General features: G+C 46.8%; 1 long non-coding RNA gene across 1 annotated transcript in view; it reads left to right on the forward strand.

Annotated features, from left to right (window-relative positions):
• The first annotated feature begins 8,214 nt into the window (after window positions 1-8,214).
• LOC147706760 (uncharacterized) overlaps window positions 8,215-24,344 on the forward strand; it is a 245,573-nt gene continuing 229,443 nt past the window's right edge. Inside the window, exon 1 of the long non-coding RNA XR_015296423.1 lies at window positions 8,215-8,521. This is a non-coding gene — a long non-coding RNA (uncharacterized LOC147706760). The remainder of the gene's footprint in view (window positions 8,522-24,344) is intronic.

The following is a 24,344-nucleotide window of genomic DNA, read 5'->3' on the forward strand; positions in this document are numbered from 1 at the left end:
AGAGTGAGGGAGAAGGAAACAGAGTGAGGGAGACAGAGGGAATGAGGGAGAGGGAAGGAGAGAGAGGGAGACAAAGGGGAGGAGGGAGAGGGAAGGAGAGAGAGGGAAATAGAGTGAGGGAGAGGGAAATAGAGTGAGGGAGAGGGAAATAGAGTGAGGGAGAGGGAAATTAGGTGAGGGAGAGGGAAATAGAGTGAGGGAGAGGGAAATAGAGTGAGGGAGAAGGAAACAGAGAGAGGGAGACAGAGGGAATGAGGGAGAGGGAAGGAGAGAGGGGGAGACAGAGGGAAGGAGGGAGAGGGAAGGAGAGAGAGGGAAATAGAGTGAGGGAGAGGGAAATAGAGTGAGGGAGAGGGCAATAGAGTGAGGGAGAAGGAAACCGAGAGAGAGGGAGACCGAGAGAGAGTGAGACAGTCAGGGTGAGTGAGACAGAGGAAGAGAGGGAGTGAGACAGTCAGAGTGAGTGAGACAGAGGGAGACAGAGAGATGGAGAGAGAGAGGGAGAGAGAGGGAGAGAGAGAGAGGGAGAGAGAGAGGGAGGGAGAGGGAGAAAGAGACAGAGGGAGGGAGAGAGAGAGAGAGAGAGAGAGATCTGGTGGCTCAATAGACGAAGGCGTCCGCTGCAGGGACCTGTGATCAAGCTCAAGGTCACAGGCTTTTTTTGCTCTAGTCCCGCCCCTTTCCTCACTGACCCCGCCCCCACCGTTGCGGCCCTCGGACACAAACCACACTGTAAATTTGGCCCCCGAGAGAAAGTTTGTGAGTACCCATGTTCTAGATTATCCATCCCACTATTGTGGTAAAATTAATTACCTGGTACTGAATTTCTATGCGGTAAAATCAATAAGAATAACTCATAATAAATAAGAGGCAAAATCCGTGATATTTGAGGTTTCTCAAAAAGGGTTTTATTCCTATAAAAGGAATTGGGTGATTAGCATATTGGCTCGAGCCAAGGTGGCATACCGTTCCGTCACCACATAGGTTCGGGAAGGGACAGACTGACAGAGTCAATGGTAATATGCGGGTATGCAAGTATGCGACAATACATTATTGACAGGCATTCATATATATAGTCAATGCATTACAGTAAAGGCATATGCAGGAGGCGTAACAGCTGAGAAGAGAGATAAGAGTACATGTACGTAATACAAAAAGGCGTTACAATAGGCGTGCATGAAGGCGTGAACAAGAACGTCATTTAGCATGATGTCACAAGTAGGCGGATCCATGAGTGAATCCGGCAGTGTCAGCAAAAATACATGGCAGAGATACGCGCGCAGCAGTATGACGTGTAATGTACGTGTAACTTGAGGGGTGAAGGGGAACTTGACATTTAGCCCTCAAGTGGAGACAGATGTCTGGATGTCAGATCAACCTAATCCCAAATCGTATCTAATATCTCATGTTTAAGGAACTGTATTATCTGGAAGGAAAAGGTCTCTCGGACAAGAGGCTATTCTATACTGACTGTGAGTGCGTGTATGAGCGTCTACGTGTCTGCATGAGATGCGAGGGGTGCGAGGGAGGGCATGGGCCTACCATGGAAACAGAGGCATGAATTACTTGCATAGAGACAGTGAGGCCAAGCCCTTTGCTCTGCAGCTGGAAGGATGTTGACATGAAACTACTAGACAGGAATGTATTTTTGAGGAGTGGAGCAGATAATTCGAAGGTTGAATACAGTCTTGGCAGGCAACAGGCTGAGCCAAGCACCGTTAGCCACACAGGGAGTGAGGCAGAGGTCACGGGTACAGATGCAAAGCCCAGGTTTGAGATTCAGAGTAAGAAGGCAGGAAAAGGCTCGATGGCAGAAATTCAGGGCCTACTTCGCCAGAGCTAAAAAACGTGTAAAGTACATTACATAAAGACGTTGGCATGGCATATTTAGGAACGGACTATTTGACCCATTCATGGTGGATCTGAAAGAGGACATGTTAACGTTGGACGCAAATGTATTTGCGTCTTCATAGCTTGAAGGGGAGGGAACATACATGTACTTGTAGCGTGTACACGGAGTCGTTGGGGTCTAAGATAGGGGACACAATTGATCACAAAATTTATATTACCTCACTATACTGTTTGAAAGCCTGCAATAACTTCCCATAAAATGCATGAATCGCCGTTTTAGGTTCTTGAGTCGTCCTGTAAACCGTCACCCAATCAATGTCTATGGGGACACCATAGCGTTCAACCAAGTAATCACCTGATCACATTTCTACATCACTATAGGTGACGGACTATGTGTTACTGGATCTCTCTCTGGCTCACCTTCAAGCCATTCTGTAGCTATTTTCCATGCAGACCACAAATCAATAGAACTACAATCTCGAACAGTGTATTTAAATGAATCTATAGCACCTTCTAAATTTTCACAAATCGATCGACCTGTTTGTACCATTCTACAGGCTTCTCTCTCAATCTCGGTAAATCATTGGTAAATGCCGCAAGATCACCTCTACTCCAAGATACATGCACATAGCATCCACTTGTTACTTCCCACAAAGGGAATGTCCGGACATCTGTTTCCCTTTCCCCTAAGGGGGGTGGCTCTCCTTCTGCTTTTTTAGAATAATTTCTTTTAGCCCATTTATCTTCCCATTTGTCCAATGTGCTCCAAATCCGAATGTTCAAAATACATTTTGGGATTTTGGTCTTCAATCCTGGTAATCTCGGGTTTTTTACGTCTTGATTGCTGATGCAAGTCTGTGGTTCTTCTGTAAAGCCGTTGTTCATTCTATGTTAACATCATATCTTTGAGCAAATTCAGATAATATCTCCTAAGCCTGTCTTGCTCTCCTAGTGACATGTTTATTCATGAATAACAATTTATTTTGTTGGTAAGTATCTATTAGATTGAGCTCTAGACTCCCACTGATCATCTCATCTAGTTCTGTTTTTTAATTTGACTTCATCAATCAAATCCACCTTACAGCCAATTTTATAGTTCCATTGCCTGTCCTCTGACTCTCGTTTTTTTAATTATTATTGTGCGCCTTCAACTATTGTTTTAAATCTTCAACATCAAATATATGTTGGCCAGCAGAAGTTCTTTTTGGGGTAGTGCTTTTCTGACTTTCATTTTAAACCACACTAGGGCCATACATGGGGACTATATGACCAATGGTAACCAGTACTGTAGGAGCATCAGGAATCCTTGAAGCCAAATTGGAATCACATGTTATAGAAGGACCAGGTGCACATGCTCCCATATTCCCTCCCACAACAGCTTGTGTCATGCCTGCTGATATGAACCTAACAACACCAAAGCCTGAAGCTACCGGAGGTTAAGCACCCCCAGAACTGTTAGTAACATCTACTTCTCTCCTATCTCGAAAATGTGACTGATTATAGGGTGTGGCTGTTCTGCTAACAGTCCATCCAAAAGACTGTCACTTGTGTCACTATTACTGTCTACATGCCCATCTCCCATATTATTCTTTTCCCTACTTTTTCTTTCTTGTCCAGTATCGCTTCCCTCACTCATTCTGTCGGGGTATATTTTCACTCCCTCAATCATGTCTACCCTTCACCTCCTTTATTGTTCATCCCATCTCGCGTCACCATATGCATGCATCGTTTTATTCATTCTCCCATTATATTTGTCTCTTTGTTTTGCATGCGCTGCATGAAGCCACGCATTAAGCACTTCAAACTGTGTAGGTCTAGGTCACGGGTACTCGTAGTACGGCCTGTGGGCCGCCAGCCGCCCGGCAAGCCTTCCTTGGCAGACTGCGGACCTTGCAGACATTGTGCCTGTGTTTTTAAAATAGAAAATGTAAACAGTGTCAGGAAACATCGCCGCAGTAGCGCAGACTCCGAGACACTCTGCTTTATGGGGGCCGAGTGATTCACAACAAAGCCTCATTAACAAGTAAATGGTCTTTTAAAGACCTGTGAAGTATTCAGGTGTGGCTGTGTGTGTGCCCGGGAAGCTGGGGTGAGGTGACAGAGGATGACAGTCAGAGGGTGACAGACAGAGGGTGACAGACAGAAGGAGACAGACAGAGGGAGGAAGACAGAGGGAGGGAGACAGAGGGAGGGAAACAGAGGGGAGGAGACAGGGAGGGAGACCGAGACAGACAGAGGGAGACAGAGAAAGAGGGAGAGAGAGAGACAGAGAGAGAGGGAGACGGAGAGGGAGACAGACAGAGGGAGACAGAGGGAGAGAGAGAAGGAGGGAGACAGAGGGAGACAGAGGGAGGGAAACAGAAGGACAGAGGGCGACAGACAGAGGGAGGGAGACAGACAGAGGGAGGGAGACAGACAGAGGGAGGGAGACAGATTGAGGGAGACAGATGGAGGGAGACAGACAGAGACAAACAGAGGGAGGGAGAGGGAGGGAGACAGAGAGAGAGGAAAACAGAGGGAGATAGAGGGAGACAGAGAGAGAGGGAGACAGAGAGAGATGGAGACAGAGGGAGGGAGACAGAGGGAGGCAGTCCAGGGGAGACAGAGGGAGGGAGAGGGAGACAGAAAGAGGGAGACAGCGAGAGAGGGAGACAGAGAGAGAGGGAGACAGAGGGATGAAGACAGAGGAAGACCGAGAGAGGGTGACAGACAGATTGTGACAGACCGAGGGAGGCAGACCGAGGGAGGAGGGCGACAGAGGGGGGGGAGACAGAGGGAGGGAGGGAGATAGATAGAGGAGACAGAGGGAAAGAGACAGAGGGAGGATGCCAGGTCTAGTGGCTCAGTGGATGAAGGCGTCCGCTGCGGGGGGCCTGTGTTCAACCTCATGGTCACAGTTTTATTTGTTGCTCTAGCCCCGCCCCCCTCTCCCACTGACCCCGCCCCCACTGGTGCAGCCCTCGGCCACAAACCACACTGTAAATTTGGCCCCTGAGAGAAAGTTTGTGAGTACCCATGGTCTAGGTAATGGTTTCATTGCAAACAATATTCCTCTCAGATTGTCAATGATCCTTAAATGACATGTATCATAGCATGCAAATGTGAATGCACCTTCCTTCTCTGTGATCCTGTGCCAATTTTTAAGCCAAATAATAGTGTGGAGCCCTACCTTTGTTGCCATGTAATGAGCTGGTTTATCTTTTGGTGGTGCCTCTTCACCCACTCTAGTAGATACATCCTCATCTCCTCGTATTATAGCCCTTTGCTCCGAAGCATCTCATTTTCAAACCTTTATCTGAACAATTGCAAATCAATTTCAAACTCAATAATTTCAAGTTCTGTAACAATGTGATCACCAGTAACAGTGCAGTACCCAATGACAAGCAGAACCAATTCCATTGCGGCTTTACACCAACTGACCTATCCCAGCGTGACTTTGCTGTCACTCCTCCCAGCAGTTCACCTTCCTTTACAACTCCTTGCTCTCTCTCGTTCACTTTAATCGTACAAAAAACAACAAATAATCGTCTTCTCCTCTGAAAGAATCTACAGAATTCAAATACCCAAAGAAAATACACATTCACAAATGAAACCTCGATCAGCAAGGAATCATTTCAATCAGTATAGCTTCTCTACTGTGCAGAAAGTTCCACCACACTAATCACAACTCTGTCTTATACACAAACGTTCCCTATCTTAATTGGGCCGCCACCGATGTCTCACAACAAACCAGACAAAACTTTAGCAGACAATTATAGCACAGTGTCCTCTGCACATTTATTATATATCCCAGGATCTTGAGTCACATCGGACCCGATAACAACTTCAACTTCAATAACTTAATACTACATTCACACAACTCTCGCAATATCACACAATTACTATTTCACCGAAAGCTAAGCATGATCCTCATGCACACAACCCTACTAATACTCACTCCTCTGCTGTCTCTGTTTCAATGCGCGCTGCTGGAACAACATCTATTCTCCATATCTCGATCCTGGACTCTGGACTAGGGTCACTGAGTTGAGTCAAGACTGTTCTACATTAGATTCTATCTCCCTGAATTCAATAGTAAATCAATCTACTCTGTTACCAACTGACAGAGCTCGGGCCCACTTAAATATCCCTACTGAACCAGCTGTTTGAGAGGTAAGAAGGTAGGAAACAGTCACAATTTAAATTTCAACACAGTTTAACCAATTTAGTCACTCAATAAACCACTCTGAGATTAGTAAGGTTTAATTATAAATTCAAAAATAGATTGATCTAAAATAATCTTAGAAAGTAGCATGAATCCATGCAAGCAAAAGCAGAGGTCAAAACCTCATGAAGTCCTACAATGTCTTTCTGACTCTCACTAAGTTACAAAATAATACATTAGTTGCACTCATGGTAAGTCACATGTTTGTTTCCAGTAACTTTTCACAGTTCCAGTGCAAATTGGTTACAGACACCACCTTTCACACATCGATAAGTTGCTACTTCATTCGTCCTTGGCCATTCTTCTCCTCCTCCATGGAACTCGCCTCCTTACTCGTTACTGCGTTTCTTCTTGACAAGATCCATCTTCTCATACCTTGCTATCTAAAAAAACACTTCTTTTCTAACTAATAAGGCTTTGTCCTCACCGGCAGTAGAAATAAAAAATACCAAAAAATTGATTCTTTATTGAAGGTTAAATACGAATTACATGTTAGACTTTAAACGTGAACTTGTACTGAAACAATTCTAGAGGCCCAAAAATCATGTCAACTTTATTGTGCTGAGGGTTATAAATATTAGCACATTTCTAAACACTTAGCAAATGCGGTTTATTAACACATGAATACATTGCAAAAAGATTGCGCGACTATCATTTCAAATACACCAATATGAACATCATTTCTTATTACATTTGTAAATGCTTAAACATGAGGCTACACATACACTTTATTTCATTAGCTTCACAATGAGGCACGTCTAAGGTTTGATTTGTTTTTAGAATACTAATATGTAAATGCTGCATAGATCTTTATTAGTCACATTTCTATGCACAAAATGTATAAGTCCCATCAGTTTTTAGGTCTTGCGTCTAGCGTTGCAGTGCGCAGCATTGTCGCGCAGCGCGAGACCTCTTGTAAGGGGCATTGAAAGCTAACCACACGCTCGTGCGTGTGGTTTTGCTATCGCTGGCTGCCATTGGGCTTCGCGTGTTTTTAAAAAATAAAAAACGGCACGCGATTGGGCAAAGGCGGGCCCATGTCCCACCTTTGCTCCACCCATTCCCACTGGTGGACAGCACGCGCAGCAGTGGCCGCTCGCATCGCTGCCACTGCCGGGCTTCCTTCCCCCACTCCTTTGTGGTGCACGCACACCACTGGTTTACAATAGTGATCTTGCCGCTTGTTGAATTTGCCTATGTGGGTTCTCTAGATTTCCTTTTATATTAAGAGCGCTCGTCTTTTGGGACTCACACTTAGTACCGATCCATCATATCAGCCCTTTTAACTTTAATGGTAAAAAGTGCCCACACAAGTGAGTCTTTGAACGCCGTTTTGTTGACCAAAAAGTTGATACTAAATTAAGTTGTTACACAGAACCACTATGTATTATTAGCGTGTATGATGTGTATAAATATTATTCTCTAATCTAGGTCTAGGGCCATAAGTTGCATGTTTTATTATTTTAGAAATTAGTTGAAACAGATTGGCTCCCTCTAGTTTAACAACTCCTCTGAAACCTTTTCCTTGGACAGCAGAGGATGCCGATTGCTGCAAAAGACTGTAATGGGGTGTACAACCTCTGTCTTGCCACCTCTCCTCCTTTTCTCAACATCCTTTCAGCATTCGTTCGTAAAGGTGAGTTCCAGTTCGTCTACTCTATCCCCTCCGCCTCCCTCCTCTAAACGTGCCAGAAATTGAAACTAAAAAGGGACGATTATGTAAAGCCCAGCCACACTTTATGATAACTTTGATCGCCATATTTATGTATCAGTGTGTTTCTTCTGTCATTGCGCTCAGGCAATATTTTAAAAACATTATTGTGCAACAATGTTGCCCCGTTTTCATATTTAAAATATTACTCAAGTATAAATATATCTGTATGTATAAGTAACAAACTCTAAAATCACAGGCTGTATTGCAGATGAAGGTGAGGATATATTTAATTTAACTCTGACACTTTGAAACATATTTCTTTTAACAAGCGAAGTAATTATTTTGTAGGGAATACAAAAAGATCAGTACAAAAATTGCTAGGTTCACCTGAGCTCTGCGTCCTTGTCCGTTTTCTATGCTTCTCTTAGCATAAAAATGTGTCCCTTTTCTCTGTCTATGGCGCTCGCCCTGCCCGACTGCCTCCTGTACTGGCCCCCAGGGCAGCGGCCGCTGGGCTCGAGGTTAGAGCGGAGGCCGTTGCTTGTCTGCTGCTGGGCTGGTGCCTCTTTCCTGTAGGTGTCACGCGTCAGTACATGCACTCCTTGTATTTGCAGAACCGGCACAAAGCCCACCTTCACTCCCGCCATGGCCTCCAGCGCCAAGTGCAAGCAAGAGGAAAAGCACTTAAAGCTGCTACGGGAGATGACGAGCCTCCCGCACAACCGCAACTGCTTTGATTGTGACCAGTGTGGACCCACCTATGCCAACATGACTGTGGGTTCCTTCGTTTGCACATCTTGTTCCGGCATCCTGTAAGTGCCTATGGGATGAGGGGGTGGGGATTTCTGTAAGCTTTGACGGGACAATCATAAGTACATTTGCCTTTTGGACCATTAGTGGGCGTGGGTAGAGTTAAAGAGCATGTGTTCCAAGATTTTACTGAGGTGACGTTTCAGGGGGTTTGACCAAAAGTTAATATTACGAATGAGTATCTTGATTTAAATGTGTGTTACCCCTTAAAGTCAACGGGGCAAGTGAAGCCAGACAATAGTGAGACTTTGGTACCATTGGGTGGTACAGTGGTGCGAGCATTACTTGCCGTCCGGATTTGAGTGTGAAACTTCTGGTCTGTACCACTGCAATTATGCGGAAAGGGTTGACGAGATTATGCGGTAGAATTGAATATTTGGCAAGAAAAAAGGCATTTTATGCAATACAACATGGCACATTTTGTGGCAGGTTTATTACACGCTAGTCATTTTAACAGACGTACTGGATGGGGAAAAGTTTCACTCAATTACTACCAGCGTAACATTTGAAAGCTGCAATCATAAACTGAAATGTGACGAGATAACATATAGGCAGCTCCACGTGTAGTACATTTTTAAGTAACTTTTGATCTCTTAGAACTAGAAACATAACTTTAATTCTGTTGCAATCTAGAAATTGTACAACATATAATGGGTTATGTGACAGCTGCAGTCAATTCATAGTTATGCACAAATACAGAAGCTGCAGAATTACAAAATGTCAGTGCATTTTTCACCACGTAATCCTTTGGTGGTTCCTGGCTAACTGCAGTATGCAGACGCTACACAACCCCTCCCCCCTCAAGGTCATTACTTTTTAAAAAGGCAGTAACAACATAGTCGACTCTTAGCAAGTCGTGCAATAAATAATGGAATTTCCAGCAACCAGTGTAGGTTAGAATTATACCATGGTCTATTTAGTAATTGGTACCGTGAGATACTGTCCTAGGCTCTTGTGAGAAATGAAATGTCATGGGGAAGGAAGGGGAACTGTCTGCCCATTTACCCTACTTTCTCTTTACAAATTGCCCAACTCACTGTCTGTACAGACATTCTCTTCAGCTCACTGTTCAGCCATTCTACACAGCCCGCTATATGCACAGCACTTGCCCCCATTCACTGTCTGCTGCGTTTACCCAGCTCAATGACTGCAATGGCCTTCTCCCTCCTCATTCTCTTTTAAAAAATGAACTTCACTATCTCTCCCTGTTCTCTGTCTGGCCATTGCTTCTTCTTTAGTTTTTTACTCACTTCCAGAACAACACTTATGCTTCATAGAGCCTACTGTAGACTAACTCTGCAGTACTCCTCCTTCACTAACCACAGTGTACCAAACTTGAACTATATCTGCACAGGGCTTCTCTAACACACAGTGTAAAGTGCTTTGTCAGCATTATAATGTATGGAAGCAAAGAAATATTGGTGGATCTTTGGAAGGAGACTTCAGCAGTTTGTGAGCCTCTTTGTCCATACCTGGTTTTTGACTAAGAGATAATAGCGGCAGACGTTGCCAGTGGTAGGTGGGGAATTGGATCTTCTCATGCCTGACCCCCATTTTTGAGGCACCAGATCAAATTAATTATGCATCTTAACCACATGCGCGCTAGCGGAATTTTGCTCCTACGCTGAGATTTTCAAAAGCGCATGTTACGTGACGAGCTGGGCTCGTCATCAGCGTGCGAGCGGGCTACACCATGACGAGCCCAGCTCGTCATCAGCGTCGAAGGGGTTAAAGGAGAGCCCAACTCTAGTGTTGCCACAGAGGTGGACTTGCATGGCTCAGCAATGGATAATCTAGCACCCCTCATAGGGTGGTGGCATAAGCATTCATATCTCTGACAAGTAGATCTGAAAGACCAGTAGTGCTTGGGAAGAGACAGTTGCAGGTCATGCTTGGCCTGCTTCCTGTTGAGGCTTGTGCAGTGGCAGTCAAGCCATGCCCTTGATATTGTGGTAGTACCAGGAATGACTCTGATTGGACTGTTTGACTGCAGTGGAATTGACTGCAATAATGTTCCTCACAGGTCAAGCCTTTGCTTCTGAAACATCAATAGGATCTATTAGACCATGCCTCGCTTGAGGCCTAACAAAGGTAGGCTGTAAATGGAGTACTTTTCTATTAAGTCACTGACCCTAGAAGTAAAGGACCCTAATTCCTACCCATCTTATTCCAGGGCTGGTTTATGATTGGCATTGGGGATGCATAGAAATCCATACATGACCCCTAAACCTGTTTCTAAACCTGCACATTTGTCCTTTAACTAGAGCAAAACTTTAGTCTGAATTTGGTCTAGTCGATTATCATGGACTCTTAATGTGTTACTCCATAGGGAGGTGGGGCCAACAGAAAAATAATTTAGACCATATCAACAATTTCTTCTGGTTATCTAAAGGCCTATTTGCTTCACTATGTCATTGCATTTGAATTTGTGCCTAACACTTATTTACATTGGAATTAGTCTTATAAATGCCCTGATGACCCCATGAGATAGGTGTAGCAATCGTTCTCCGATACCCAACGACTCTCATCGGGACATCATTGTTGACGGACAACTCCTCAGAGACCTTGACAAAGCCAGAGAACTTCTCCATGTTTTTCCAAGCACCATCACCAGACATGACATTCTTAATCATCTCTTTCACCACATCATCTTTCTCCACATATTGACTCAACTTCTCTTCTGACACACTTCCGCCTGTTATACTACAAACTCTGACATCATCTTTCCACCAACTACACACTTCCTCATCTTTGCATGAACTGGATGCTAACCTGCAGAGACAATCAGCACCCTTATTATCAACACCCGGCAAATAGAACAACCCTAAACTGATAGTCCTGCAGTGCGACCACCCATTTGCAAATCCTAGTGGAAAAATAGTCCAAACCTTTCTTCACAAACACATCTTGTAAGGGCTTGTGGTGGGTACACACAGTAAACTTCACTCCCCACAAAAACTACCTGAACTTACGATTCACCCAAAATAGTGCAAGAGCTTCCCTTTCAATAGTGGAGTAACTCTCCTCAGAGCACATCAATGACCTGGAAGCGAACACAATTGTGACTTCACGCTCACCCTGCATCTGCTATACATAGCACCAAGCCACTTTTCACTGACATCAGTGTACAGAACACACAGCATCCCAGGTACAAAGCTCTTCAAGAATTGATCTGTTTAGGGCATGATTTAGATCAGGAAACGTCACATTCCTCAGACCACCCAAAACTTACACCTTTCTTGAGCAGATCTCTTATCACAGCTGTCCGGCTTGCCAAATTAGGAACAAAACGTGCATAAAACTCCACCATCCTTAAAAGGGTTTGAACATTTTTCTTGGACGGTTGAGACAACTCCAAAATAGCTCGTACCAGCTCAGGTTTGGGGGTTGACACCATCACCCGGGATGACATGATCCGAATAAGCGATTTGTTCAAACCAGACTTACACTTACCCAACTTCAAAGTGATGCACCTTTGCTAAAAGGTGCTTAAAACCATTTTAACTTTATTAACATGATCTAACAAATTGTCACAAAATATCAACACATCATCTTGAAAGAACTTGACACCCTCCAAACCCTTCAATAAATCAGATATCCGCCTCTGAAATACAGTAGCAGCTGAAAATAGTCCTAAAGGCATGCAATTATTATGGAAAAACTCCAAAGGGTGTTAGGAATGCAGCCAGATTTTTAGAGTTACTTCTCAATCTGACATGGTGATAAGCAGACATCAGATCCAACGTGGTGAAATACTTAGCATTTCCTACCAAAGTAACCATTTCCTGAATGTTTGTAGAGAAAATGTATCCTCTGCGACTTCTTTATTGAGATGAGGCAGGTCCACACAGAGACAAATCTCACCCGAGCTCTTGGTCAAACCACAACTAGTGCCACCCATTCTGAGGCTTTAACCTCTTCACTGAGGCAGCTATTCCGTCGCAGCGCTAAGGGGGCAGGGGGCGCACGGCACGCCCATGCTGGTGACAGAACCGCTCCGTCACCAGCCTCGGTTGAGCTGTGCTGATGACGGAGCGGTTCCATCATGGCCCTGCCCTCTCAATAGAACGCGCCGCGCAGGCGCAAAATCAGTGGCGCGCAGGCGCGTCGGGCGGGCCATGGCGGAACCGCTCCGTAATCAGCACAGCGCTACCGCGGCTGATGCGAAGCGGTTCCGTCATCAGCACGGAAAGAGTTAACAGGTTCAATAATTCTTTCAACCTCAAGCCTTTTTAACTCTTCCTGTACCGCTGTACAAAGGCTCTGGTGTGCATTCCTAACCTTGCCCACAACAGGAGTTGCTCCATCCCGGATCCTAACGTAATGTACATAACTCGTCACACATCCCACTTTGTCTGAAAAAACACAAGGAAATTATCAGCTTTCCTGACCTGGACAGGGGGATCGAGATTGGGATCGAAAATGATACCCAGCATCTTCTGTTGCTGCCAACTCAAAATGGAGTCATCTCTCACAGGTACATACAACTTAGCTTGATTGCCTCGAAACTGAATGTCTTCCTCAAAATATCCCATCAACTCTATAGGCTTCCCATCATATCTGTATGGGGTAATGTCAGGAGAAACCAGAGTGACTCTTCCCTTGAAGACTCTCAAAATCAGATATGAGGGACAGTTGAGCACCAGAGTCCATCATCATCACAGCATCCATAGCATCTGTCATGTGGTGACATAAATGATGACAGACTCGTGAGGTACTTGCTATGTACTTAGCTTTATTTCAACACGTCTGTTACTGTCCCTGTCCCTACTCTATCTGCCCCTTTTCTGTTACTGCCCCTCCTCTTCCTCCAACCCCGAAACTCCTCCCATCCCAACTACTAGAGCGTGTACAACATCACATCTCCCCCTTTGTTAACAAAAGAACTTTAGCTATTCCTAATCCATTTCTTCAATCAGTCTCTTTGGCTTGAGTATGTCTCTTCGTGGTCGGAGACGCGTTCCAACATCTGTAGGCGCATCTTCCTGTGGCCTGTCATGTCTCAGGGTCGGACTTGGTTGACTCAGTCCGCCAACATCTCGTTGGGCTGTGTCCCTCTCAAGTGTCTCTTTCATGCCTGGTGTACATTTCTGAAAATGAGACACATTTCAGGTAATTCTTCTCTGCTCAGACTCGGCGGTGATCATGGTGCCTTTATGCTGAGTAACAATCAAAGGTTCTTCCTTGAACTGACAATCCGTTTTCTTGGCCTGCTCTTGTTTGACCACTACCCAATCTCCTGTCTGAAGGGAGGGAGACTTGGTGTGCCGTCTGGTGTCCGCATATGTTTTCATCCTGCTCTTCTCCGCTTGGTCAGCCCTTGCTGTTTCTCGATGGGTGCGTGTTGGGGACACCGGTGCCAGAGCCCCTTCCCACGTCGGGATCCTTGTCCTGATGGGTCGCCCTAGCATGAGTGTGGCAGGACATTTTCCGGTGGTGGCGTGCGGAGTAGTCCGATACGCTCTTAGTACTTCGTTCAATGCTATTTGTAAGTCTTTCTTTTCCAATGCGGCTTTTGCAAGGTCTTTTTCAGGGTGGCCATGAACCTCTCAATGGTGCCATTGGCTTGGGGCCACAGCGGTGTAATCTTTCTATGTCGAAAGTTTAGATGCTTTGCAAATTCACTGAATTCATGGCCATTGAAAGGAGGACCATTGTCTGTTTTGAGTTCCTGGGGAACGCCCCATGCAGCAAATACTTCGTCCAACACGGCAATTGTGCTGGAGGCGTTGGTGGACGACACAAACTGAGCTATGGGGAATCTTGAGTATTCGTCCATGATAGCCACCACGTACCGGCCTGATTGGAGGGGTCCATAGAAGTCCATGGCGAGTTCCTGCCATACCCCTTTGGGCAGTGGAGTCATTTGAAGAGGAGCTGGAGGCTCTCCCGACTTCACCAGTTGACATTGGGGACAGTCTTTCAAGGTGAGCTCAACCATTTGTTCGAGTTGCAGGAACCGGACTCTCTCCCTTAAAGCTCTCTTGGTGGCAAATACTCCCCGGTGACCTTCATGCGCGAGGTTGACCACTCCTTGACGTAGCTGCCTCTGGATGACAATCCGATGGTCCCTCAGCAGGAGCCCCTCTGAGGTGGTTGACAACTCGTCACTGACATGTCGGAAAGCTTGTATTTCCTGACGTATTTGTGAGTCACTCGTTTCGTCCTCGCTATCATGTCTCCAGCGATGTGTGCACTGTCGGCGCACTACCTTCTGAAGAATATTGTCCTGTGCCGTAGCATCCTTGATCGCTTCTAATGGGACTGCCGGTGGTCGGGCTACACCTACCACAAAGTGTATATATTCCACAGCCATCGATGGATGTGATTCATGGGATGCTTGTGGGTGTCTGGACATGTAGTCCGCCGGATTCTCACCTTTCCCGGGTTTGTGAATAATGGTGAATGTGTATTCCTGCAATCGCAGATCCCATCTTTCGATGCGGGGCGGCATCTTGTCTTTGGGATTGCCGAAAATGGTGACAAGGGCCTGGTGATCCGTGATCATGGTGAAATGTTTGCCGAAGATGAACACATGGAAATGTTCACAAGCCCACACGACCGCCAGGCTCTCTTTCTCGGTCTGAGAATAGGTCATCTCAGTGTCGGAGAGGCTGCGGCTGGCGTATGCCACAATGTGACGCCGCTCAGTGTCACTGTCATATTGAGCTAAAATGGCACCCAAACCCACTGGACTGGCGTCCACCGTTATTTCCGTCTTCCTTTTGGTGTTGAAATAGGCCAGATTGTTCGCTGATTCCACCGCTTGCTTAATTTCTTGGAAAGCCCGCTCACACTGAGGGCTCCACACAAACGGTTGTCCTTGTTTCGTAAGGGCACGAAGGGGGTGACTGATCGTTGCATAGTCCTTGATGTATCTGGAGCAATAGCTGGCCATGCCCAGGAATGATCTGACATCACTGACATCTTGAGGGCTCGTGGTCGTGTTGAGCGCAGTTACCTTCTCGGGGTCGGGCTTCATTCCGGCCCCCGAAAACACGTGACCGAAAAACTTGAGAGTGGACTGATGGAATTCACACTTTTCCTTGTTTAAAGTTAAATTCGCTTCCAGGAGAGCATGACATACTCGATCCAGGGCTTTGTCGTGTTCTTGTGTGTTTGATCCATACACCAATATGGCATCACTGTAGTTTAGGGAATTCGGGATATGCCTGATGGTTTGGCGTATCACCTCTTGAAATATTTCCGCTGCGGAAGATATGCCGAAACTCAGTCTTTTGTAACGAAACAGGCCCAGATGGGTGGCAAATGTTGTAATGTATCTTGATTTTTCGTGCAACTCCAGCTGATGGTATCCCTTGTTGAGATCTAGCTTTGAGAATACCCTGGCTCCACTCAGTGCCGCTATCATGTCTCTCAGGTGAGGCCCTGGATGCCGCTCCCGTTCTATGGCTGTGTTGGGAAGCCTCATGTCCACACACAACCGTACTTTCTCCGTTTTTTCGATAATGTCCGCTTGAAGTAGTTCCTGAATCTCATCCTCAACTGCTTGCTGAAGGTGGAAAGGCACTCGCCTCGGGTGCTGAGCAACAGGGCGCACTTGGTCGTTGATGTGGAGGCGAATCAGACACTTGTTCATTTTGCCGAGTCCACTGAACAACTTGGGAAATTTTCGGACAATGTCTGGATTGTCATGGACTCGGTATAGAATCTCAACCAGTCTGAGTCTCTCTGCCGTGGGCAGACTGAGAAGGCAATCAGCCTCCGGTCCCTCAATGACGTAGATGTAAGCTGGTACTGCTGTGGACTCGTGCTTGAGCGTCGTAGCAAACTTGCCCAGACAGGGAAGCGGTTTCTTCACCATCCAGGTAAACACTCTGACATGTGCAGGACTCAGGACAGGCGGTGGTTTCATCTTGTGATATTCGGTCACAGGCATGTAGTTTAATGAGGCCCCACTGTCAAGCACAAATTTGGTGGCATGAGTCCCCACTTTGATATCTAGCGGAGGATACTTTTTCAGCTGGTCCGGGTCAGCCACCATACATATGTACTCATCTGTGAATGTTGTCCCTGAGAGGTCGACCTCGATTCCCTCGACGGTGACCTTCGGATCCATTGAGATCTGTGTGATTCCTTGCTGGAATGTAACGAGCCAGAAGACGACAGTGCCCTGTCTTGCACAGCCTTTGCGTGGTTTCGCTTTTCATCTGGTCGAGATCTGGATTTCTCACTCCTTCTCTCCATGCTGCACACTCCACACATGGCTTCGAAGTGGTTCACGTGCCCACATTTCCGGCACTGTTGGCCTATTGCTTGACAGGTGTCTGTGTGTGGGAAGTTGTACCCACATCGATAGCACTTCCGTGGACGTTCTGGCTTCTTGGTGTAACTCGATCTCTTTTCTCTCCTTCTCGATTCGTAGCGTCGATGACTTCCTTGTGTGTGTCTGGACGCTGGACAAGATCTTCTCTGACGGTCACTTGATCTTCTCTGAGTGCCGGAGCTTTGAGTCCAGTATGCTTGCTCCTTTTTCTCGCCCGCCCTGTCTCCATGGTTTTCGGGTGTTCTTCTGCCTGGTCATATACTCTCGTCATTTCCTCAATCTCGTCGAGGTCATGGCTCTTTCTTAGCAGTCGCCTTCGGAGCGTCTCTGAATGACAGCCCTCAATGACTCTCAATCGGATGGCATCCTCTGTTGAGAATGAGTCAAAATTGCAGTACTGCGACAGCCGATGCAGTCGCGATATAAAAGTGCTCATCATTTCATCTTTGTCCTGACGTGCCTGATGAAACACGTACCTCTCGTAGTTCACATTTCTTTTGTGCACATCTATCAATGCTTGTTTTTGCCTTTTCAATGCTTGTTTCAGCCTCAAACTTGGGATGCCTGACTTCAAAATGGCCGCTCATGCATTTCACAGGGGTGTCCTTCACAACCGCCTGACTCTAAGATGGCGGCCACACATCACCCACGAGGCTTGAATCTTCATTCATTCTTCAGTTCACTCGGTCTCATTGGACACTCACCGAGGATCTCTTCTCCGGACAACAGGATTTGCGCGGCCCAGCTTTCACTTCCAGCCACTTTCACCATCCAGGTAGGCCAGGGACAAGCTCCGGTTTCTCCCGTCCGCCGCGTGTCGTTTCTCACGCATCGGGGGTGAGACCTGATGGCGACAGGATTGGCGCTTTTCTTCTGGCGCCTCCGCGGGAGTCACTTGCTTTACCAGACACTCCCCAATCTTTCAGAGCGCCTTAGGAGGACTGGGGTGGGCTCCCCAGTTCCTTCTTTATCACCACAGCTTTCGGGGCACACTCAAGACTTTTCTTTGGCGCGAAGGATCGCGTCTGGTGCCGGAGAGGCGGCGCTTCAATCACGCTGCACTGGAGGGGCTCTACACGATCGCCCGATCGTGGAGTGGCTCATCCACCGCTGGCCTAGGGCTGTTGGCGGCGGCTTCATGGGGCACAGACGGCGCAACAGCGACCACGTCTTTGCTGGTGCCCGGGACAGGGCAGTTCTCAATATTCAGCAGGGATTGCAGGATGTGGCAGGTTCCCTCAATCCCACCCTCGCCGCCAGTTGTCATGTCGTGACATAAATGATGACAGACTCGTGAGGTACTTGCTATGTACTTAGCTTTATTTCAACACGTCTGTTACTGTCCCTGTCCCTACTCTATCTGCCCCTTTCCTGTACCTGCCCCTCCTCTTCCTCCAACCCCGAAACTCCTCCCATCCCAAGTACTAGAGCGTGTACAACATCACACCATCCACACTCACAACATCCGAGGGATGCATGCAAGATGTTTTGTGTAAATCATTGACACTGACATTGGAAATTTGCAACACTATATCATGCTCAAACTCACCCACAACATTGACTTTCTCTTTACTGGCATTAGGAAACTTGGCAAAATATCATTTTTTCCCACAAATCCGACACACCACACGAACTGCAGGACAATCCTTTGAGTTAGCCATGTGATAAGGGTTGCCACACCTATAACAGCTGCATTTGAACCTGGAAGAAACATTTGATCTAATTTTGGAGCAGCCCAGAACACTGACTAGAGATGCTTCCGCTTTCGTTTTCTTCATGACTTCATTCTTCGTCTTTTGCAGAACACCTATACATTCCATGGAATGTTCAATTTGCTTAGCAATAGTGAGCACCTCCGTAAGGTTGGATCACCTTTCCCCATTAATTCCTGCCTTACTTTGTCACGATTACATTCCAACATGAATTGATCACAAATTCTCTCCTCAGTGCTTTACTCAAAATTGCAAAGCGTAGCTAGCTTTCTGAGAGCCGCGACAAAGTCCTCAACGGATTCACCATCAATTTGTTTCCTTTTACCAAAATGAAATCTTTGTAAAATTATAGAAGCCATAGGTAGATAATGTTTGTCCAATTTTTTGTCCGGACGGTTACAAGATCATCCGAAAGGACCGCATCAACCAAACAGGAGGAGGCATCGCCATCGTCCATAAGAACACCATCCGCATCACGACCAGTTCCGATGACAACCTCACAACCGACGAACACCTTCACTTCCAGATTCACACCAACCCTAAGACCACACTCAGAGGCACCCTCATCTATAGACCACCCGAACCCCGCACACAATTCAGCGAAGACATCACTGACTTCATCAGCCTTCACGCCCTCCCCTCCGAGGACTACATCTTACTGGGAGACCTCAACTTCCACCTGGAAAAGAACAACGACAGCAACACCACCACCCTTCTAGACAACCTTGCCAATCTCGGACTCAAACAACTTGTCGACACCCCCACCAACCTTGCCGGGCACACGCTCGACCCAATCTTCACCTCCAGCAAGCACATCTCCTTTAATCACACCACAGCTCTCCATTGAACAGACAAGTCAGCGCCATATCCTCTTCCTGCTTTAACATTCTTCGCATGCTCAGAAAAACATTTCGCTGGATCCCCTCCGAAACAAGGAAAACAGTCACCCACGCTCTGGTCACGAGCCGACTGGACTACGGAAACACCCTCTACGCAGGTACCACCGCTAAACTCCAGAAGAAACTACAACGAATCCAAAACGCCTCAGCCAGGCTCATATTAGACATCCCACGCAACGAACACATCTCTGGTCACCTTAAAGACCTCCACTGGCTACCCGTCAATAAGAGGATCACTTTCCGACTGCTTACCCACGCACACAAATCACTCTACGACATCGGACCAGATTGCCTCAACTCTCGACTATCCTTCTACACCCCCTCCCGCCAACTTCGCTCTTCCAGCCAAGCCTTCGCCACTGTACCTCGCATCAACAAGACCACCATGGGAGGCAGATCCTTCTCATACCTGGCTGCCAAAACATGGAACTCACTCCCCGCTTACCTTCGCCTCACCCAGAATCACCTAGCGTTCAGAAAGCAGCTTAAAACGTGGATATTTGACAAATAATCCACCTCCCCTTCCTAAGCGCCTTGAAACCCTCTGGGTATGTAGTGCGCTATATAAATGTTATGACTTGACTTGACTTGACATTGGACGGACCACAGCTGCGTTCACTTCAACTACAAAAAGATCACGGCCCACAATCACCCACGACCTATTCCCCGGAGAAACTGGAATAAAATTACCACCGAACAGCTCTTCACATCGCTTCACCAAAACCCTCCTGCAAAATCATCGAACCCAAACCAAGCAGCCACCAACCTCACACAATGGATCACCCACAGCGCTGACGAATTAGCACCCCTGAAAAACCATCAAATCAAACAAGGCAGCAAAAAAAGCCCCCTGGTTTAATGATGCCCTTAAGAAATCCAAGAAGATCAGTCGCCCCCTCGAGAAAGCCTGGCGTAAAAACCCAACCACTGACAACCTGACCACCTTCAAGAATGCCACCCGCAAACACCACCAACTGATCCGATCCACCAAGAAATCAGCATTCAAGAATCGACTCGACAACAACGCCCACAACAGCAAAGAACTATTCAACATCGTCAAAGAGTTTACCAACCCCTCCGCCGGCACCAACAGCATCACTCCATCCCAAGACCTCTGCAACTCTCTTGCCTCGTTCTTCCACAACAAAATCGCTGACATACATAACAGCTTTGGAGACCAGCCCACCCCACCAACCTCCGAACCAAAACCCCCCTCCAATAACCTTTACGCCTGGAACCCAATCACCACTGAAGACACCATCCGCATGATGAACACCATTCACTCAGGATCGCCAACCGACCCATGTCCCCACCACATTTTCAACAAAGCAGACTCCATTATCGCACCCCATCTCCGAGACGTCATCAATTGCTCCCTTAACTCTGCCACCTTCCCGGAAAGCTGGAAACACGCCGAACTCAGCGCCCTCTTGAAGAAACCTACAGCGGACACCACCGAACTTAAAAACTACCCCCCCATTTCGCTTTTCCCTTTCCCTGCCAAAGTCATTGAGAAAGCCGTCAACAGTCAACTCGCCGCCTTCCTCGAATCCAACAAATCCCTCGACCCTTCACAGTCTGGCTTCCGAGCCAAACACAGCACCGAGACCGCCCTCATCGCAGCAACAGACGACATTCGAACTCTACTGGACAACTGAGAAACTGCTGCCCTCATCCTACTCGACCTCTCCGCAGCCTTCGACACGGTCTGTCATAGCACCCTCATACAGCGCCTCAGCAACGTCGGAATACAAGGAAAAGCATTAGACTGGATAATCTCGTTCCTCGCCGGAAGAACCCAGAGAGTCCGCCTTCCCCCTTTCAGATCAGAGGCCACCGAAGTCATCTGCGGCGTACCCCAAGGATCCTCACTCAGTCCCACCCTCTTCAACGTATACATGAGTCCCCTCGCATCTATCGCGCGCCAACATAACCTCAACATTATCTCCTACGCAGACGACACTCAGCTGATCCTATCCCTCACCAAAGACCCAAACACCACCAAAACCAACCTACACGGAGGGATGAAAGAAGTAGCCGAGTGGATGAAGAACAGCCGTCTAAAACTTAACTCAGACAAAACGGAAGTCCTCATCTTAGGATCAGGGGCCGCCTGGGACGACTCATGGTGGCCACCGGCCCTAGGAACCGCACCCATACCAACAGACCACGCACGTAACCTGGGCTTCATCCTAGACTCCTCCCTCTCGATGACCAGACAAGTCAACGCCGTCTCATCATCATGCTTCAACATCCTACGGATGCTCAACAAAATCTTTCGTTGGATCCCCACCGAAACAAGAAAGACGGTCACCCATGCACTGGTTACAAGCCGACTAGACTACGGAAACACCCTTTACCCCGGAACCACAGCCAAACTACAGAAAAAACTCCAACGCATCCAAAACGCCTCAGCCAGACTCATCCTAGACATCCCCCGCCAAGCTCACATTTCCGGTCACCTGAGAGACCTCCACTGGCTCCCCGTCAACAAGAGAATAACCTTCTGCCTCCTCACCCACACACACAAAGCCCTCTACGACCTAGGACCCAAATACCTCAAAACGCGCCTGTCCTTCTACACTCCCACCCGCCAACTTCGATCGTCCAATCAAGCCCTCGCCGCAATTCCACGCATCCAAAGATCCACCATAGGAGGAAGATCCTTCTCCTACTTAGCGGCCAAGACCTGGAATTCCCTCCCCACCCACCTCCGCCTCACACAGAACCACCTCTCCTTCAGGAAACAACTTAAAACTTGGATATTTGATAAGTAAAGCTCCCCCCCTCCCTCAAGCGCCTTGAGACCCTCTGGGTGAGTAGTGCGCTATATAAATTCAAACTTGACTTGACTTGAAATTCACTCAAATCATCACCTTCCCCAACCAATTCAGGCATGTTCTCATATACCTCTTGACCGTCAGCTCCTAAACAATGAATTAATAAAGATGTTTTCCTTTTGAAAGACAAATTAGGTCTTGTAATCTTTACATAATTGAGGAATACTTGTATCCACTTAGACCATAATAATGGTGGATCACCTGGAGAGGGAAGGAAAAAGGTGGAGGAGTAATGTGTTGCATGGTATAAGTTACAGTTGAATGAAAACACCAACCACAAAAAACATTTAAAAAATGTACACCAATACCCGATATGGTATCCGCAACCACCTGTAAGGACAGTAGATAAAAAGAGGGAAAGAATAAAAGAGCAGAGAGAACAAGAGAGGGGAGAATCAAAAGAGATAAATGGAAAATAAGGAGAAAAGAGAAAGAAAAATATATATATTTTAAAATATGAAGTGAGAACAAAGATCAAAAGTTAAAAAAGAAGCATTAAAATACAAAACCTCACATTAAATAATACCCAGCAGGAAATACATTTTATTGCAATAAATGTCTTGTAGTCCCCTTTAAATCACTGTGAAGATTCAAAGTGCAGGTAATAACACTTGCCGGAAGTTAAATAGAAGGTTTCCCTCTCACACTGACAAATCCCAGAACTTCGTGACAACTCGAAGCGGATGTCCAATAAATCAAGATGCGGAGTACACAGAAGAATTTTGCGTGAGCCACCAAAGCACTGTTGAAAGGACGCGTGACAGAAAAAGATGAAAGAAGAATATATATACATTTCATATGGAATTCTCTGCAGCAGCAGATAATGCAGTAGACAGAGACAAAGGATAACTATGAACAGGACTATACAAAGGGTATAGAGAAAAGTGAGATGCAGCATATCACATAGTCCATGTTTAGTTTCTTTGGAATTGTAGAGAAATCCTTACTCATGGTGAAGTCAGATTTTGAATTACAGTTTTTAAAATAAACACTTTTAGAAAGTTGGCATTTTACTGATTTAGCCATTTAGTGCCTGCAGCCAATCTCTGGGTCACATGACTAGCTGTAGCTGACAGTTGGGCTTTGTGTAGTCCTCATAGACAGCCACACACAATAAAGATCTTAAGTGCGCATGGATGTGCCATCATTGGCAGGATGGGAGGGAGGAGCTGGACACAGCACTAGTTATACTTGAAGAGGATGTGTCCTGCATCAACACAAAGGGCTGCATCCCTGCTGTAGATAGTCTGGAGCCAGGGCAGGGAAGGCAGGGCACCTATGCACTTCAGAGGGAAGCGTCTAGAAGCTTCTCTCCCGCTTCAGAGGCAAAACTGGGCATACATATTGGACCTCAGACATCAACCTTCAGTACACTTCAGGACCTGTGGATACTGTTCGAGAAAGAAGGTCTGCTGTGCTGCTGAAAGGACTGCTGCTGAAAGGACTGCACTCTTCGACTGCTGGCCTGTTGTGCTGACCTGCTGCCTTCTTGCCAGGATCAGACCAACTGGACCTGCATCTATTGAACCCAGAACCCCACAGTATTTCCAAGGGATAGTTGGCTGGCTTCCTGATCTGAAAACTCAGCAACACAACAGACTTCCAACAACCTTGCACCTGCACCTGGACTCGGCCATCTGTGAGTCTACTCTGCCAAGTGGTCCCACCTCAGTCCTGGGCCATTGGAAGTGGGCTTAAGGCGCTCTGTCACTCTTTGTGGATCCAGCTGAACAGACTCATCTCCTCTGTTGCATAGTGCAACCTCGAGTAGAACGAACTCATCACCACTGCTGCGTGGATTGAAACAGTCACAAAGACACGCATCGCCTCCGCAGCTTCTTCAGAACTGCAGCTGCGCGAGGCATCCTCTGTACTGGCCCTTGCATCACTCCTCAGTGGCAGCCTAGACAACGACAATGGACTCCGCATCTCAACCTCGTAGCTCCTCAGAACCGACGAATCACCTCATCTGTGTGACATTTTGTTGACGCTGATCAAAATCTCCCATCAACGGGATCGTCGACGATGATGCAGGACCTCGCATCACAGCCTTGCACTATCTCAGAACTGACACATTGCTCCAGCTG

Source organism: Lissotriton vulgaris, chromosome 6 (genome assembly GCF_964263255.1).
Source record: "Lissotriton vulgaris chromosome 6, aLisVul1.2, whole genome shotgun sequence".
Classification (NCBI taxonomy): domain Eukaryota; kingdom Metazoa; phylum Chordata; class Amphibia; order Caudata; family Salamandridae; genus Lissotriton; species Lissotriton vulgaris.